General features: G+C 46.5%; 1 protein-coding gene across 3 annotated transcripts in view; it reads right to left on the bottom strand.

The window, feature by feature from the left end:
* Positions 1-17,150, bottom strand: part of LOC106579554 (ras-responsive element-binding protein 1) — a 79,627-nt gene that overhangs the window by 41,263 nt on the left and 21,214 nt on the right. The window contains exon 2 of one of the 3 annotated variants that reach the window (XM_045702700.1): positions 524-627. The exons of the other annotated variants lie outside the window; for them this stretch is intronic. The gene's annotated coding sequence lies outside the window, so the exon portion shown is untranslated. The remainder of the gene's footprint in view (positions 1-523; positions 628-17,150) is intronic. 3 annotated transcript variants of the gene reach the window in all.

Raw genomic sequence — 17,150 nt, 5'->3', positions numbered from 1 at the left:
TGAGAAAAAAAGACTCCTCTTCTCAACAAAAGCACAGAAAGATAAAGCGAGGGTTGATATGGTATGATAGCATGCCATGCACATAGCTCATACCTGAAAAACGTAAGGAAACTTGAAGGAAAACAATGGACTAAAAACAATGCCGATTTCATCCCAAACCGGTAATGAGGGCAAAATGAGTCTTTAGAATGCCTTAAACTTTTACTGTTCTCCATCTCTGTCTACAGAAAGCAGTGGCTTTATGTCAACAACAAAAAAAACGCAAGAATGGAAGAAAATATGCTATGAAAATATGCAAATGTAAAAAGGATGATGATGATGATGATGCATCAAAGAAGAAGAAAAGTAGACATGCTGAATGAAGAATGAAGCTTAACATTCGGGGGTTGAAAATGTGCAAGCACAGCCCTCAGTGTATGGGGACTTAAGAATTAAGAGGTGGGATGGAGGCAAGGAGGCAGGTAAAAGAGAGAGGGGAGAAGGAGGTCAAGAGGGGGGAGGGAAGAAACAGCCTTATATTTACCCGTCGAGAGACCAGGGCAAAAAGGTGTCTGGGCTCGGAGCTCAGGGCTGGGGGGAGACGACGGCCTGCCTGCCCACCTCGAGTGTCAGCACCCACTGATCACACTGCAGGGAGAGCACAGAGACCGCCGTCAATACACAGTCATGTCGTCTGCATGTACAAACACACACAACAATAAAAACAACAACAGCCTTCTAAGCATGCACTGATGGATTGCGGGCCACAATTCAGTGTGTGTGTGTGTGTGTGTGTGTGTGTGTGTGTGTGTGTGTGTGTGTGTGTGTGTGTGTGTGTGTGTGTGTGTGTGTGTGTGTGTGTGTGTGTGTGTGTGTAGACGCGGAGCAGGTAGACTTTGGTTTCTGGTCTTGTTAAGCTGTAAACAAATCAAACAACTTCCCGTGTGCTGTTATCACACGATGTCACTGAGCACCAACACACACATCCTGCCCCACAGCTAAACCCGGAAACCATGGACCTTTGACCTGATGGGATTCAGTCAAGTCATTAAAAAATAGGCCTACTGCGGGATGGCGAGGCAAATCGGAGGCCCAACCAAGACACTCATTCTCATTAAGGCAGTTATTGTTTCCAACATGGCAGGCTAGCACTGAAGCCTGTTGACAGATGAGTATTCTGGTAATAGGTGAGGTAAACACAAGGATCGGTGGACACAAGGAGAGGGCATTACAGTGCAGAGCCACCGGCAGATTATCTACTTTGTAAAAGAGGTTTGGGGGGGTGGGGGGGGGACTAAGATGAGGGAGCAGGGTAAAGTACAGAGAGAGAGAGAGAGAGAGAGAGAGAACAAAGGATGGATAAGAAGAGGAAAAGCTGGAGGGAGGAAGGAGAAGATTGCTAGCTAAAACAGGACAGATAAGACGAGTAAGTATGGATGAGAGACGGGGATAAGAGAGAGGGAGAGAGGAAAGAGCTAGAGAGATAGGGAGGGAGGGAGGAGGGAGGGAGGGAGGGAGACGAGGATGGATGAGAGAGAGACGAGGAAAGCAGGGAAGAGGGGGTAGAGAGGGAGAGAGACAGGACAGAGATTATCAGATTAGTGGCTGGTAAGAGCTCCTAATTAAGAGGCAGAAAGAGAGGCAGTTATCATGGGGCCGGGCGGAGGAGACATTTTAGGTTCAAATTCATATTTAGTCACTGCACTGTGTGCAAGCATCTTAAACCCTGTTCACATCAAATGCTACAGGTGCGCCCTGGCCTGCATACGTGCTCTCTTCCGAGGAGACCAACTGTGGCTTGGTGTCAGACTGCAGTCCAGCAGGACGGTGTCAGACTGCAGTCCAGCAGGACGGTGTCAGAGTGCAGTCCAGCAGGACGGTGTCAGAGTGCAGTCCAGCAGGACGGTGTCAGAGTGCAGTCCAGCAGGACGGTGTCAGACTGCAGTCCAGTAGGACGGTGTCAGACTGCAGTCCAGTAGGACGGTGTCAGAGTGCAGTCCAGCAGGACGGTGTCAGAGTGCAGTCCAGCAGGACGGTGTCAGAGTGCAGTCCAGCAGGACGGTGTCAGAGTGCAGTCCAGCAGGACGGTGTCAGAGTGCAGTCCAGCAGGACGGTGTCAGACTGCAGTCCAGTAGGACGATGTCAGAGTGCAGTCCAGCAGAATGGTGTCAGAGTGCAGTCCAGCACGAAGGTGTCAGACTGCAGTCCAGCAGGACGGTGTCAGAGTGCAGTCCAGCACGAAGGTGTCAGAGACCAGTCCAGCAGAACGGTGTCAGAGTGCAGTCCAGCAGGACGGTGTCAGACTGCAGTCCAGTAGGACGATGTCAGAGTGCAGTCCAGTAGGACGGTGTCAGAGTGCAGTCCAGCACGAAGGTGTCAGAGACCAGTCCAGCAGGACGGTGTCAGAGTGCAGTCCAGCACGAAGGTGTCAGAGTGCAGTCCAGCAGGACGGTGTCAGAGTGCAGTCCAGTAGGACGGTGTCAGAGTGCAGTCCAGCACGAAGGTGTCAAAGACCAGTCCAGTAGGACGGTGTCAGAGTCCAGTCCAGTAGGACGGTGTCAGAGTGCAGTCCAGTAGGACGGTGTCAGAGTGCAGTCCAGTAGGACGGTGTCAGAGTGCAGTCCAGTAGGACGGTGTCAGAGTCCAGTCCAGCAGGAAGGTGTCAGAGTGCAGTCCAGCAGGAAGGTGTCAGAGTCCAGTCCAGCAGGAAGGTGTCAGAGTGCAGTCCAGCAGGAAGGTGTCAGAGTCCAGTCCAGCAGGAAGGTGTCAGAGTGCAGTCCAGCAGGAAGGTGTCAGAGTGCAGTCCAGTAGGACGGTGTCAGAGTCCAGTCCAGCAGGAAGGTGTCAGAGTGCAGTCCAGCAGGAAGGTGTCAGAGTCCAGTCCAGTAGGACGGTGTCAGAGTCCAGTCCAGCAGGAAGGTGTCAGAGTGCAGTCCAGTAGGACGGTGTCAGAGTGCAGTCCAGCAGGAAGGTGTCAGAGTCCAGTCCAGCAGGAAGGTGTCAGAGTCCAGTCCAGCAGGACGGTGTCAGAGTCCAGTCCAGCAGGAAGGTGCCAGAGTGCAGTCCAGCAGGAAGGTGTCAGAGTGCAGTCCAGCAGGAAGGTGTCAGAGTGCAGTCCAGCAGGAAGGTGTCAGAGTCCAGTCCAGTAGGACGGTGTCAGAGTGCAGTTCAACAGGAAGGTGTAGTTTAGCAGGAACACTGTGCATGCTGCGTACGTGATGCAGCTGTCAGACAAAGTGACAAAGGGCCATTTCCTGTATCTGAATCTCACACTCACACCTCCTTGGTGAGGGGCACTGCTACTGTGGGGCAAAGGGCGAAGAGGGGATTCACATAATAACCTAACCTACAAATAAAACCCATCACAGAAGCTTGGTGTTGCAAAGAAGTGCTGACAAAGTTATCGCTACAGACGATAATCTAATAATATAAGCCATTTAACAGACATTTTTATCCAAAAGCAACTTACAGCCACGCGTGCGTACAATTTTTATGTGTGGGTGCTGCCAGAAATCGAACCCACTATTCTGGTGTTGGAAGCACCATGCCATACCAACTGAGCTACAGAGAACCCCAGAGATAACTAGCTACAGATCACTACCCGTCTACCAACTGAGCTACAGAGAACCCCAGAGATAACTAGCTACAGATCACTACACGTCTACCAACTGAGCTACAGAGAACCCCAGAGATAACTAGCTACAGATCACTGCACGTCTACCAACTGAGCTACAGAGAACCCCAGAGATAACTAGCTACAGATCACTGCACGTCTACCAACTGAGCTACAGAGAACCCCAGAGATAACTAGCTACAGATCACTGCACGTCTACCAACTGAGCTACAGAGAACCCCAGAGATAACTAGCTACAGATCACTACACGTCTACCAACTGAGCTACAGAGAACCCCAGAGATAACTAGCTACAGATCACTACACGTCTACCAACTGAGCTACAGAGAACCCCAGAGATAACTAGCTACAGATCACTACACGTCTACCAACTGAGCTACAGAGAACCCCAGAGATAACTAGCTACAGATCACTACACGTCTACCAACTGAGCTACAGAGAACCCCAGAGATAACTAGCTACAGATCACTACACGTCTACCAACTGAGCTACAGAGAACCCCAGAGATAACTAGCTACAGATCACTGCACGTCTACCAACTGAGCTACAGAGAACCCCAGAGATAACTAGCTACAGATCACTGCACGTCTACCAACTGAGCTACAGAGAACCCCAGAGATAACTAGCTACAGATCACTACACGTCTACCAACTGAGCTACAGAGAACCCCAGAGATAACTAGCTACAGATCACTGCACGTCTACCAACTGAGCTACAGAGAACCCCAGAGATAACTAGCTACAGATCACTGCACGTCTACCAACTGAGCTACAGAGAACCCCAGAGATAACTAGCTACAGATCACTGCACGTCTACCAACTGAGCTACAGAGAACCCCAGAGATAACTAGCTACAGATCACTGCACGTCTACCAACTGAGCTACAGAGAACCCCAGAGATAACTAGCTACAGATCACTACACGTCTACCAACTGAGCTACAGAGAACCCCAGAGATAACTAGCTACAGATCACTACACGTCTACCAACTGAGCTACAGAGAACCCCAGAGATAACTAGCTACAGATCACTGCACGTCTACCAACTGAGCTACAGAGAACCCCAGAGATAACTAGCTACAGATCACTACACGTCTACCAACTGAGCTACAGAGAACCCCAGAGATAACTAGCTACAGATCACTACACGTCTACCAACTGAGCTACAGAGAACCCCAGAGATAACTAGCTACAGATCACTACACGTCTACCAACTGAGCTACAGAGAACCCCAGAGATAACTAGCTACAGATCACTACACGTCTACCAACTGAGCTACAGAGAACCCCAGAGATAACTAGCTACAGATCACTGCACGTCTACCAACTGAGCTACAGAGAACCCCAGAGATAACTAGCTACAGATCACTGCACGTCTACCAACTGAGCTACAGAGAACCCCAGAGATAACTAACTACAGATCACTACACGTCTAAAAAAAGTCACAAGTATGCTGTATTAGGCCTACACACTTGTGTGTGTAAAAGTGTTATTGCTACATGCATTGCACCCCAAAACAATGTCATTAATAAAAGAACAGAATTAACAGTGCTAATTGAGAGTGGTGCAAGCAGCTAAACTGAGCTGTCCACTTATCAGCTTGCTACTGCTGGCGGTTTAACACCTTGTTTCATCAGCAGGCAAAAACTGTTAGCCTACGTTGCTTGTCATACTAAGACACTTTAAAAACATGGAGGAACCTTACGGCCATCTACAGCGTCTGCTAGTAAGTACCCTAAAATTGCTTTCTTTTATGTAAGATAGGCAATTCTTCTCAAACCCAGAGAATTTAGAGAACAGTCTTGTGAAGACAATATAAAGTTTACAGGATGAGGATGTGGATGTGGAGTAGAGCTACAGCCAGTGACTATGTGTGTGTGTGTGTGTGTGTGTGTGTGTGTGTGTGTGTGTGTGTGTGTGTGTGTGTGTGTGTGTGTGTAAGAATGCTGCTGTGCTGTTCTCGGGGCGGTTGACAGGCACAGACAAGTGCTAAAGCCTGGAGGTTTGAGACCAGAGCAGTTGGCACAGAGAGATATCACTTTTTGCCTGCTCTACACGACAGCATCCCCACTATATCAATTACAACGGGGACAGATAAAAGCGGAGAGAGACAGAGAGAGAAAGAAAGCAAGAGGGTGTGGGGGAACAGACTGATGCAAAAAGGAAGGAGGCCGAGAAAGATGAAGTGAGAGAATGAGAGAGAAAAGGGGAGGTGAAAAAGACGAATGGTTTTGCAGTGCACGTCCCAATAAGAGGTGGAGGCGGAGAGGGAGAATCTGGACAAACTAGACGAGCCAGTTTCCTCCATTATGGTTTAGAGAGGAAGAGAGCCCCATGTCTGTTTCCACCAACTCTCTGCTGCCGCCAGAGCGGAGAAGCTATCTGCTCATTGGCTCTCCAGTCTAGTCTAACCCATGCTACAGGATAACAAGATGGGGGAGGGTGGATGCCTTAGGATAAGCCACGCCTCTCTCTGGTCTTAGCATCCTTACGGAGACTAAAGGTGCATCTCACTACTGCATGGTGACTACTTCAGGGAGATGGCCTTGTCCAATGAGAAAGACAATTCTAATGAAAGTTAGTTTTTTTTATGTTTCTAAAGAAACTTTGACATAATTAGTATTATTATAATAATTAAGTTGCTTATTTGTGACTTGGCAGTGTATATCTCTAACTTGTGTTTTGATCAACAACATGAGGAATTGAGTAGGGAATGTTTTTCATGGTGTTTTTTATTCCACTCAGTTCCAATTTGGTTTCAACATAGAACAACAGCATCTTCATTTGAATACATTTTCGTTCAGAGCAACAATGACAGCAATGCAAAATATAAGTCATCTGACCAACCAGCACATGTGGTATGGTCATTCTTAATGTGCTCTGAGTTCCTTGTATGTGTGTGTGTTTGTGTATCTGTCTTACTCCATCAGATAAGCATGTAATGGCAGCGGGGCTTCTTAAACTTCCTTTTATACTACATCAATGAGAAACAACAAGTTGACCTCTGTGCTTTCAGGTTCCCCTTTTCTCCTCAGTGTTGAGAACGCACAGAGATGCAACTTTTCAAACAAAGTCTCATGAACTGTGAGAAGACTGATCCGTGTGAATCCTGAAAAGAGAGTTGTGGAGTTATGAAACCAGTGAGAAGTGGTGCGTAGAGAGATTGTGGTTGGTGTGAGGTTAAAAGAGTCTCTCAAGATGACTAACTAAAGTCTCACGTTTGAACCTGAAGCGCATTATGAGAGGATAACAGTTCATTAGAAGATCTAGCCTATCGCCACCATTGTAACTCCAGCCCAGAATGTTTGTACTGTAGCCAAAAAGCAGCTTAGTAAGCTTTTTAAAATAACTTCCCAGATATAATATTAATTTAGAAACTATTGGAATGTTAAAATGATGTATAGTATAGTATGGTTGTATGGTTGATAGCAGGGGCTGGAACCGGTTCAGGGAACAGAAACAGAACCTGGAACGAAAGTGATCTATGCTGTTCCGGAACAAAACCGTTATTTTAAAACCATGGGAACTGGTTAATAACGTTATTTTACATTTCATGCATTTTTTTCTAGTCCCACAACAAAACGCCTACGCAATGCCCTCACTGTGTCACTCAGAAATGTATTCCAGTGTCTTCCTGAAAATCTTTGCTTGTGGGTGTTTAAGCTACCTGCCTCTCCCCATCTGATGCATAGGCTGACGTTACAAGCTTGAGTCAGAAGATAAGGAAAGATTTTTTATTAGCTAGAGAAGAATGGATTAACTTTTCCAATGCTAGTTAAGGGACCTATAGGCCTAATTATCATGTTTCACATTGGATTTATTAACCTGTTAGGGCTAGGGGGCAGTATTGACACGGCTGGATAAAAAACATACCCGATTTAATCTGGTTACCACTCCTACCCAGTAACTAGAATATGCATATACGTATTACATATGGATAGAAAACACCCTAAAGTTTCTAAAACTGTTTGAATGGTGTCTGTGAGTATAACAGAACTCAAATGGCAGGTCAAAACCTGAGAGATTCCTTTACAGGAAGTGGCCTGTCTGACCATTTCTTGAACTTCTTTTCCATCTCTATCTTTTACTAAGGATCTCTGCTCTAACGTGACACTTCCCACGTCTTCCATAGGCTCTCAGAGCCCGGGAAAAAACAGAATGTCATCATTCCAGCCCCAGGCTGAAACACATTATCGCCTTTCTCAAGTGGCCGATCAAGGGACTCTGGGCTTATGCGCGTGACCCGACCGCCCCCGCCTTTGTGATTCTTTCCTCTGTTTGCCGAAAAGGAGATTCCCTGTCGGAATATTATCGCTTTTCTACGAGAAAAATGGCGTAAAAATTGATTTTAAACAGCGGTTGACATGCTTCGAAGTACGGTAATGGAATATTTCGAATTTTATTGTCACGAATTGCGCCATGCGCACGACACTTCTTTACCATTTCGGATAGTGTCTGGAACGCACGAACAAAACGCCGCTATTCGGATATAACGATGGATTATTTTGGACCAAACCAACATTTGTTATTGAAGTAGCAGTCCTGGGAGTGCATTCTGACGAAGACAACAAAAGGTAATCAAACTTTTATAATAGTAAATATGATTATGGTGAGTGCTAAACTTGCCGGGTGTCTAAATAGCGAGCCCGTGATGCCTGGGCTATGTACTTAGAATATTGCAAAATGTGCTTTCACCAAAAGCTATTTTAAAATCGGACATATCGAGTGCATAGAGGAGGTCTGTGTCTATAATTCTTAAAATAATTGTTATGCTTTTTGTGAACGTTTATCGTGAGTAATTTAGTAAAATGTTAGCGAATTCCCCGGAAGTTTGCGGGGGGTATGCTAGTTCTGAACGTCACATGCTAATGTAAAAAGCTGGTTTTTGATATAAATATGAACTTGATTGAACAAAACATGCATGTATTGTATAACATAATGTCCTAGGGTTGTCATCTGATGAAGATCATCAAAGGTGAGTGCTGCATTTAGCTGTCTTCTGGGTTTTGGTGACATTATATGCTGGCTTGAAAAATGGGTGTCTGATTATTTCTGGCTTGGTACTCTGCTGACATAATCTAATGTTTTGCTTTCGTTGTAAAGCCTTTTTGAAATCGGACAGTGTGGTTAGATTAACGAGAGTCTTGTCTTTAAATAGCTGTAAAATAGTCATATGTTTGAGAAATTGAAGTAATAGGATTTTTAAGGTTTTGAAAATCGCGCCACAGGCTTAAAGTGGCTGTTGAGTAGGTGGCCATAGAGGTTAACTACAAAAAGATAAGACATATTTTTAATTCTGGTGCCGCTCAGGGCACACACAAGCTTGTTAGCTAGCTAGCTCAAGCTTGACAGCGAGCAAACTCAAAGAACATTCAAAGTTCCTCCTCCTAGGTATAACTATGTGGACCCAATTCAGATAATGCATATCATAACAAGATGCTCGGCGCTTCAAGCCTCCTCAACCCACTCTCTCCACACCACAGCAGGTTGGTGACACATTAATTGGGGAGGACAGGCTCGTGGTAATGACTGGAACGGAATCAGTGGAATGGTATCAAATACATCAAACACATGGTTTCCAGGTATTTGATGCCATTCCATTTGCATTATTCCGGCCATTATTATGAGCCATTCTCCCCTCAGCAGCCTCCACTGCTCTCTACCTGCAAAAAAAATGTTTTGCATCTTGCGCCACAGGCCACACTCGTCTGTCCATCACGCATGTAAACAAATAGCTTGCCTGCTCTAGCCGCACTGATTGGTCAAGTCATTTAATGAGCTAAATGTAAAAGAATTTAAAAAAAATTTGATTTCACAGGTTCAAAAAGGAACAAAAAGAAACAATATAAACCAGTACTTTTTCTTGGTTGGAACATGTTGAGAACTTTATTTTGCTGGTCGGAACAGTGGGACCAAATAAAACATTTTGGGGTTCTGTTCAGAACAAAACGACTGGAAAATTATTTTGGTTCCAACCCCTGGTTGAAAGTATGGTTGAAACAATTATGGGAAAATACAGTATATTACGTTATACAGTATATCCAAGGCTTTGGGTATCAAAAAATATGAGAGTTTATCACCAATTAACGTAAGCAGGGTTTTTTGTAAGCTAAGCAAAAGAGGACGGCACTATTATGAGCATTTACACCATTTCTCTGAGCATTTGCACCATGTCTCTGAGCATTTGCACCATGTCTCTGAGCATTTGCACCATGTCTCTGAGCATTTGCACCATGTCTCTGAGCATTTGCACCATGTCTCTGAGCATTTGCACCATTTCTCTGAGCATTTGCACCATTTCGTGAATCATGAATGAGAGCACCAACTGTTCCGGATGACTGTGTGATCATGCTCGCCATAGCCGATGTAAGACCTTTAAACAAGTTAACATTCACAAGGGCTCAGGACCAGATGAATTACCAGGACGCGTCCTCAGAGCATGCGCTGACCAGCCTCCAAGTTTCTTCACTGATATTTTCAACCTCTCCCTGACCCAGTCTGTAACACCCACTCTGTGTAACTTGTCTAAATGACTATCACGCCCTGGGCACTCACATCTGTAGCCATGAAATACTGGTCGTGGCTCACATCAACACCATCATCCCAGACACCCTGAACCCACTCCAATTCGCATACCGCCCCAACAGATCCACAAATGATGCAATCTCTACTGCACTCCACACTGCTCTTTCCCACTTGAACAAAAGGAACAACTACGTGAGAATGCTGTTCATTGACTACAGCTCAGCGTTCAACCCCATAGTGCCCTCAAAGCTCATCCCTAAGCTAAAGTCCCTCAGACTGAACACCTCCCTTCTGAAACTGGATCCTGAGGGCATCAACACATCCGCCATGCTGATCTTAAACACAGGGGCCCCTCAGGGGTGCGTACTTAGTTCCCTCCTGTACTCTCTGTTCACCAACGACAGTATGGTCTCGCATGACTTCTACACCATCATTAAGTTTGCTGACGACATGGCTGTGATAGGCCTGATCACAGACAGCCTATAGGGAGGAGGTCAGAGACCTGGCAGTGTGGTGCCAAGACAACAACCTCTCCCTCAACATCAGTAAGACAAAGGAGCTGATCGTGGACTACAGGAAACGGGAGAGCAGAGCCCGCCCCTATTCACATCGACGGGGCTGTAGTGGAGCGTATCGAGAGCTTCAAGTTCCTCGGTGTCCACATCCCTAAGGATCTATCATGGTCTAAACACACCAACACTGTCGTGAAGAGGGCACGACAACGCCTCTTCACCCTCAGTAGGCTGAAAAGATTTGGCATGGGCCTTCAGATCCTCAAAAAGTTCTACAGCTGCACCATCAAGAGTAACTTGACTGTCTGCATCACCGCTTGTGTATGGCAACTGCTTGGCATCCGACCACAAGGTGCTATAGAGGGTAGTGCAAATGGCACCGTACATCACTGGAGCCGAGCTCCCTACCATCCAGGACCTCTATACCAGGCGGTGTCAAAGGAAGGCCCAAAAAATTGTCGAAGACTCCAGCCACCCAACCACAGACTGTTCTCTCTGCTACCACATGGCAAGCGGTACCGATGCACCAAGTCTGGAACCAACAGGATCCTGAACAGCTTCTACTCTGAACAGCTTCTACTCTGCTAAATAGCTAACCGGACTACCTGCATTGACACTTTTTTACACTAACTCTCTTGCACTGACCCTATGCACACACACACACACATACTTACACTGACACTTCCACACACACTACACACGCCCAAACATACACTTTCACACTCCCCACATACGCTACTGCTCTAGTATATATCTTGTTGCCTAGTCACTTTATCCCTACCTATATGTACAGTACATAGCTACCTCAATTACCTCGTACCCCTGCACATAGACTATGTGCTGGTACTCCCTGTACATAGCCATGCTATTTTCTACTCCCTATAAATAGCCATGTTATTTTTATTCAGAATTTGTTTCCTTTATTCACTGTGTATTTATACCTCATGTCACTATTTCTATATACATTGAACATGAATATAAACCCAACACGTGGTGTTTCTCACGTTTCATGAGCTGAAATAAAATATCCCAGAAACTTTCCATATGCACAAAAAGCTTATTTCTGTCAAATTTTGTGCACATCCCTGTTAGTGAGCATTTCTGCTTTGCCAAAATAAGCCATCCACCAGACAGGTGTGGCATATAAAGAATTTGATTAAACAGCATGATCGTTACACAGGTGGACTTTGTGCTGGGGACAATAAAAGGCCACTAAAATGTGCAGTTTTGTCACACAACACAATACCAAAGATGTCTTAAGTTTTGAAGGGGGTGTGCAATTGGCATGCAGGAACGTCCACTAGAGCTGTTGCCAGATCATTTAATTTAAATTTCTCTACCATAAGCCTCCTCCAGCGTAGTTTTATAGAATTAGGCAGTATGTCCAACTGGCCTCACAACCACAGGGGAGGTGCAACTCAATATTAGCAACATTTTCCTAATGTTTGGTATACTCAGTGGATATATTTTTTCTGATCTTTAACTCGGCATTGTTGGAAATGGACCCGTAACTAAGCACTGTTAGTCTACACCTGTTGTCTACGAAGCATGTGACAAATAACATTTTATTTTGATTTGAAAGAAACTGTCAAGCTGCCCAACGGCAGGCACACACACAGACACACAAAGACACACACACACGTCACAGATTGAGCGTGGCATAATAGGGTTTGGGAACAAGAGTCCTTGGCAACGTGAGGGCTCAGCTGTCAGACAGCCACAGGTGCCTTCGACAGCCAGAGACTTTTAGGGGCCTTTCTCTCCTCCAAGAGAAAAGCCAGGCTTTATTCAAGCCCTAAATGGGACATATGCTACCTTGGCTGGGGCTACTGGGGCTGCTGGGACTGCTGGGACTGTTGGGACTGTTGGGACTGTTGGGGCTGCTGGGACTGTTGGGGCTGCTGTAGGCCTGAATCCCCAGAGTGGGGACTAGTTTGACAGACTCACATGAGCATGGTTAGAGGGGTGGGGTGGGGGGTAGGGGGGCATGCTCAAATTCCCCCACATCTCCAGTAGTGGAACATATGTAGAGATGATCCTACATTATACTGCTCCTCTATTGACAAAGCAACAGGCTAACACATCTGCTTTAACACAGCAGTACACACAAAGACTTTTAGGCCTATATCATATAAGTCAACATAAGTAATATTGACATCTAGGGCTGTTAGCAGGTGGAAATGTTAACCAACATATTCGCACAGGCACAAAGTCACACACACAAAGACCCCCTCCCCTGCACACACCGACACACACAGTGATGTTGTATTGGGTGTGTGTTACAGAGTGAGAGTGCAGATGTAGATTGTGTGCTGACAGATCCCATGCTGCCCCACTGACAGCTGCGTGGAAAAAAGGCACACGCAGTCCACCAACCAACCAACAGCACGCACCAGATAGCTAGCTGTCTGTACTGTACTGTGTGCCCTTGGTGCCACAAACACAATAGCTACACTACAAGCTAATGTTACCCAGAAAGACTCACAGATGTAAATCGCTGCCAAAAGTGATTCTAACGTGTATTGACTCAGGGGGTTGAGTACTTATGTAATCATGATATATTAGCGTTTTGTTTTTCATAAAAGTTTTACAAATGTTAGACTTTTTATTTCACTTTGACATTGGATTATTTTGTGTAGGTCGTGGACAAAAAACGACAAATGTTATTTCATTTCACTTTGACCTTGTAACAACAAAATGTGGAAAAAGTCAACGGCTGTGAACACTTTCTGAAGGCAATGAAAGCTAATGCTCATTTCAACCTTCCTACAAATTAATGTCATGAAAAAAAGGGACTGATTCATTTCCAAAGATAACTTTTGAGTTCCTTTTGCTGGGCGTGTGGGTGTACGTGTTTACTGTAGTGGTGCCTGAAGCAAGGTCTTCTCTGAAAGCTGGGGAGATGTTGGGGAGAGTTGGCTTGACATCCCCATCAGGCTGACAATAAATATCCCCTGCTAGCTAGCTACTTATTTGGCACGGCACTTCGCCACAAGTAAATCACGCCGGTAAGCAGAAAGGGTCCACTTTTAAACAACCCCCCCTATTCTTTTGTTGTTATGATCAGCCCCTACTCTTTTATTTAGCAGACACTATAATGTAGGGAGACAGCGAACTCTCTCTCTCTCTCTCTCTCTCTCTCTCTCTCTCTCTCTCTCTCTCTCTCTCTCTCTCTCTCTCTCTCTCTCTCTCTCTCTCTCTCTCTCTCTCTCTCTCTCTCTCTCTCTCCTTCCCATCCTGTTCAGCTCATTTTCCCTCTCTGGCAACCATTCACCTTCCTCCAAACACATGCACAGGTAGGGTTGCAAAATTCCTGGAACATTCAATAAATTCCCTGGTTCTCCCAAAATCCCGGTTTGAAGGATTCCCGAAATCAGGAGGGAATAAGCAGGAAATCCAGAATCCTCTAATCACTATTTCTGGAAAACCAGGAAGTGTATTGAACGTTCCAGGAATTTTGCAACCCTACATGTGCGTGTATGTTCTGTGTGTTTGTACAGCACTCTTTGGACTGGTGAGGAACATTGAACCTGCTGTAGGTCTGGGGCTGCTGAGGAACATTGAACCTAGCTGTAGATCTGGGCTGGTGAGGAACACTGAACCTAGCTGTAGGTCTGGGACTGGTGAGGAACATTGAACCTAGCTGTAGGTCTGGGCTGCTGAGGAACATTGAACCTAGCTGTAGATCTGGGCTGGTGAGGAACACTGAACCTAGCTGTAGGTCTGGGACTGGTGAGGAACATTGAACCTAGCTGTAGGTCTGGGACTGGTGAGGAACATTGAACCTAGCTGTAGGTCTGGGACTGGTGAGGAACATTGAACCTAGCTGTAGGTCTGGGGCTGCTGAGGAACATTGAACCTAGCTGTAGATCTGGGCTGGTGAGGAACATTGAACCTAGCTGTAGGTCTGGGCTGCTGAGGAACATTGAACCTAGCTGTAGATCTGGGCTGGTGAGCAACACTGAACCTAGCTGTAGGTCTGGGACTGGTGAGGAACATTGAACCTAGCTGTAGGTTTGGGCTGGTGAGGAACATTGAACCTAGCTGTAGGTCTGGGACTGGTGAGGAACATTGACCCTAGCTGTAGGTCTGGGACTGGTGAGGAACATTGAACCTAGCTGTAGGTCTGGGCTGGTGAGGAACATTGAACCTAGCTGTAGGTCTGGGACTGGTGAGGAACATTGAACCTAGCTGTAGGTCTGGGCTGGTGAGGAACATTGAACCTAGCTGTAGGTCTGGGCTGGTGAGGAACATTGAACCTAGCTGTAGGTCTGGGCTGGTGAGGAACATTGAACCTAGCTGTAGGTCTGGGGCTGGTGAGGAACATTGACCCTAGCTGTAGGTCTGGGACTGGTGAGGAACATTGAACCTAGCTGTAGGTCTGGGCTGGTGAGGAACATTGAACCTAGCTGTAGGTCTGGGGCTGGTGAGGAACATTGAACCTAGCTGTAGGTCTGGGCTGGTGAGGAACATTGAACCTAGCTGTAGGTCTGGGGCTGCTGAGGAACATTGAACCTAGCTGTAGGTTTGGGCTGGTGAGGAACATTGAACCTAGCTGTAGGTCTGGGGCTGGTGAGGAACATTGAACCTAGCTGTAGGTTTGGGCTGGTGAGGAACATTGAACCTAGCTGTAGGTCTGGGGCTGGTGAGGAACATTGAACCTAGCTGTAGGTTTGGGCTGGTGAGGAACATTGAACCTAGCTGTAGGTCTGGGCTGGTGAGGAACATTGAACCTAGCTGTAGGTTTGGGGTAAAGATACGTCTAGTTTTTACTTGTACTTCATGTTACACAACTTTTTTTTTGTTTCATCACGCCCTCTGCCTCCCTCCCTCCCTCCCTCCTACTACCGCTCTCTCTGCCTCCCTGTCTCCTACTACCGCTCTCTCTGCCTCCCTCCCTCCCTGTCTCCTACTACCGCTCTCTCTGCCTCCCTCCCTCCCTGTCTCCTACTACCGCTCTCTCTGCCTCCCTCCCTCCCTGTCTCCTACTACCGCTCTCTCTGCCTCCCTCCCTCCCTGTCTCCTACTACCGCTCTCTCTGCCTCCCTCCCTCCCTGTCTCCTACTACCGCTCTCTCTGCCTCCCTCCCTGTCTCCTACTACCGCTCTCTCTGCCTCCCTCCCTCCCTGTCTCCTACTACCGCTCTCTCTGCCTCCCTCCCTGTCTCCTACTACCGCTCTCTCTGCCTCCCTCCCTCCCTGTCTCCTACTACCGCTCTCTCTGCCTCCCTCCCTCCCTGTCTCCTACTACCGCTCTATCTGCCTCCCTCCCTCCCTGTCTCCTACTACCGCTCTCTCTGCCTCCCTCTCTCTCAATTCAATTTCAATTGTAGGGCTTTATTGGCATGGGAAACATATGTTTACATTGCCAAAGGAAGTTAAATAGATAAAACAAAAGTGAAAAAAACAATACAAAATGAACAGTAAACACTACTCACAAAAGTTCCAAAAGAATAAAGACATTTCAAATGTCATATTATGTCTATATACAGTGTTGTAATGATGTGCAAATAGTTAAAGTACTCTCTCTCACCCTCTCTGCCTCCCTCATGCTCCCTCTGTCATGCTACCTCCCTCCCTCAGCAGCAGTCCTACAGTACACGGGAGCAGGTTTTATGACACAGAGAGGACACCGTGGGCCTGGACTGCTCTCCACTGACAGTTGTCTATCTGTGCAACAAATGGCACATTCAATCAGGGGGCGGCAGTGACAGCCCCACTCCATAAATTCTGGGGTGCGCACACACACACACACACACACACACACCAGCTAGCAGCACCTAAAACAGAGCCTGCAGTTATAATGCTGCCTTGCGCCACTCAATTTATGTGCAGCTCTTTTTAAAGGTCTGTTAAGTTCAAGTGAGTTAATAGCCTAGTAGTTCACCAACGGATATTGACTGCCCATATCAGTACGCTGATGAATGGCAGAACAGCCTGTAAAAGCACTTTGTTTTATAAAGGCTGTTTTCAAATATGCTCTTATTTGTATAAGGGGCATCCTCCAGACAGACAACAACACATCAATAGGTGAAATTCAGGAAGGCATTTTGATTCACCGGAGTTTGAATTGTAGAATTCACCAGAGCTTGAATTAGGCCATGATGCCTAAATAGATGCCAACATTTGTTGTTGAGGTTCACACATACGGTCCAGGACACTTTGAGTCAATATCAAGCCAAGGACTGATAACTAATAGCCTACTAGAAAGATTCTTTAGAAAATGGTGGCATGACACCAGTTGAGGCACATAACATCTTGGGGGAGAAAGAAGTAAAAATAAATGGGCTCAGTTCAACAACGTCCCCGGTGTTACAACAATACACTTGGGTGTGTTGCTCTCTCTTTCGCAAAACCACACCTTCACAGTCTTTCAGCACTTGAAATGCAGGAGGGAGGAGTGTTTGTGTGTGTGTGTGTGTGTGTGTGTGTGTGTGTGTGTGGTGGGGGGGGGGCTGCCTTCAGGCCTGCAAGTTCATACATGCCATACCTGGCTAAGCCTGGAC

Source organism: Salmo salar, chromosome ssa19, assembly GCF_905237065.1.
Source record: "Salmo salar chromosome ssa19, Ssal_v3.1, whole genome shotgun sequence".
Taxonomy (NCBI): Eukaryota; Metazoa; Chordata; class Actinopteri; order Salmoniformes; family Salmonidae; genus Salmo; species Salmo salar.
This window is presented reverse-complemented; position numbering and strand designations above follow the sequence as displayed.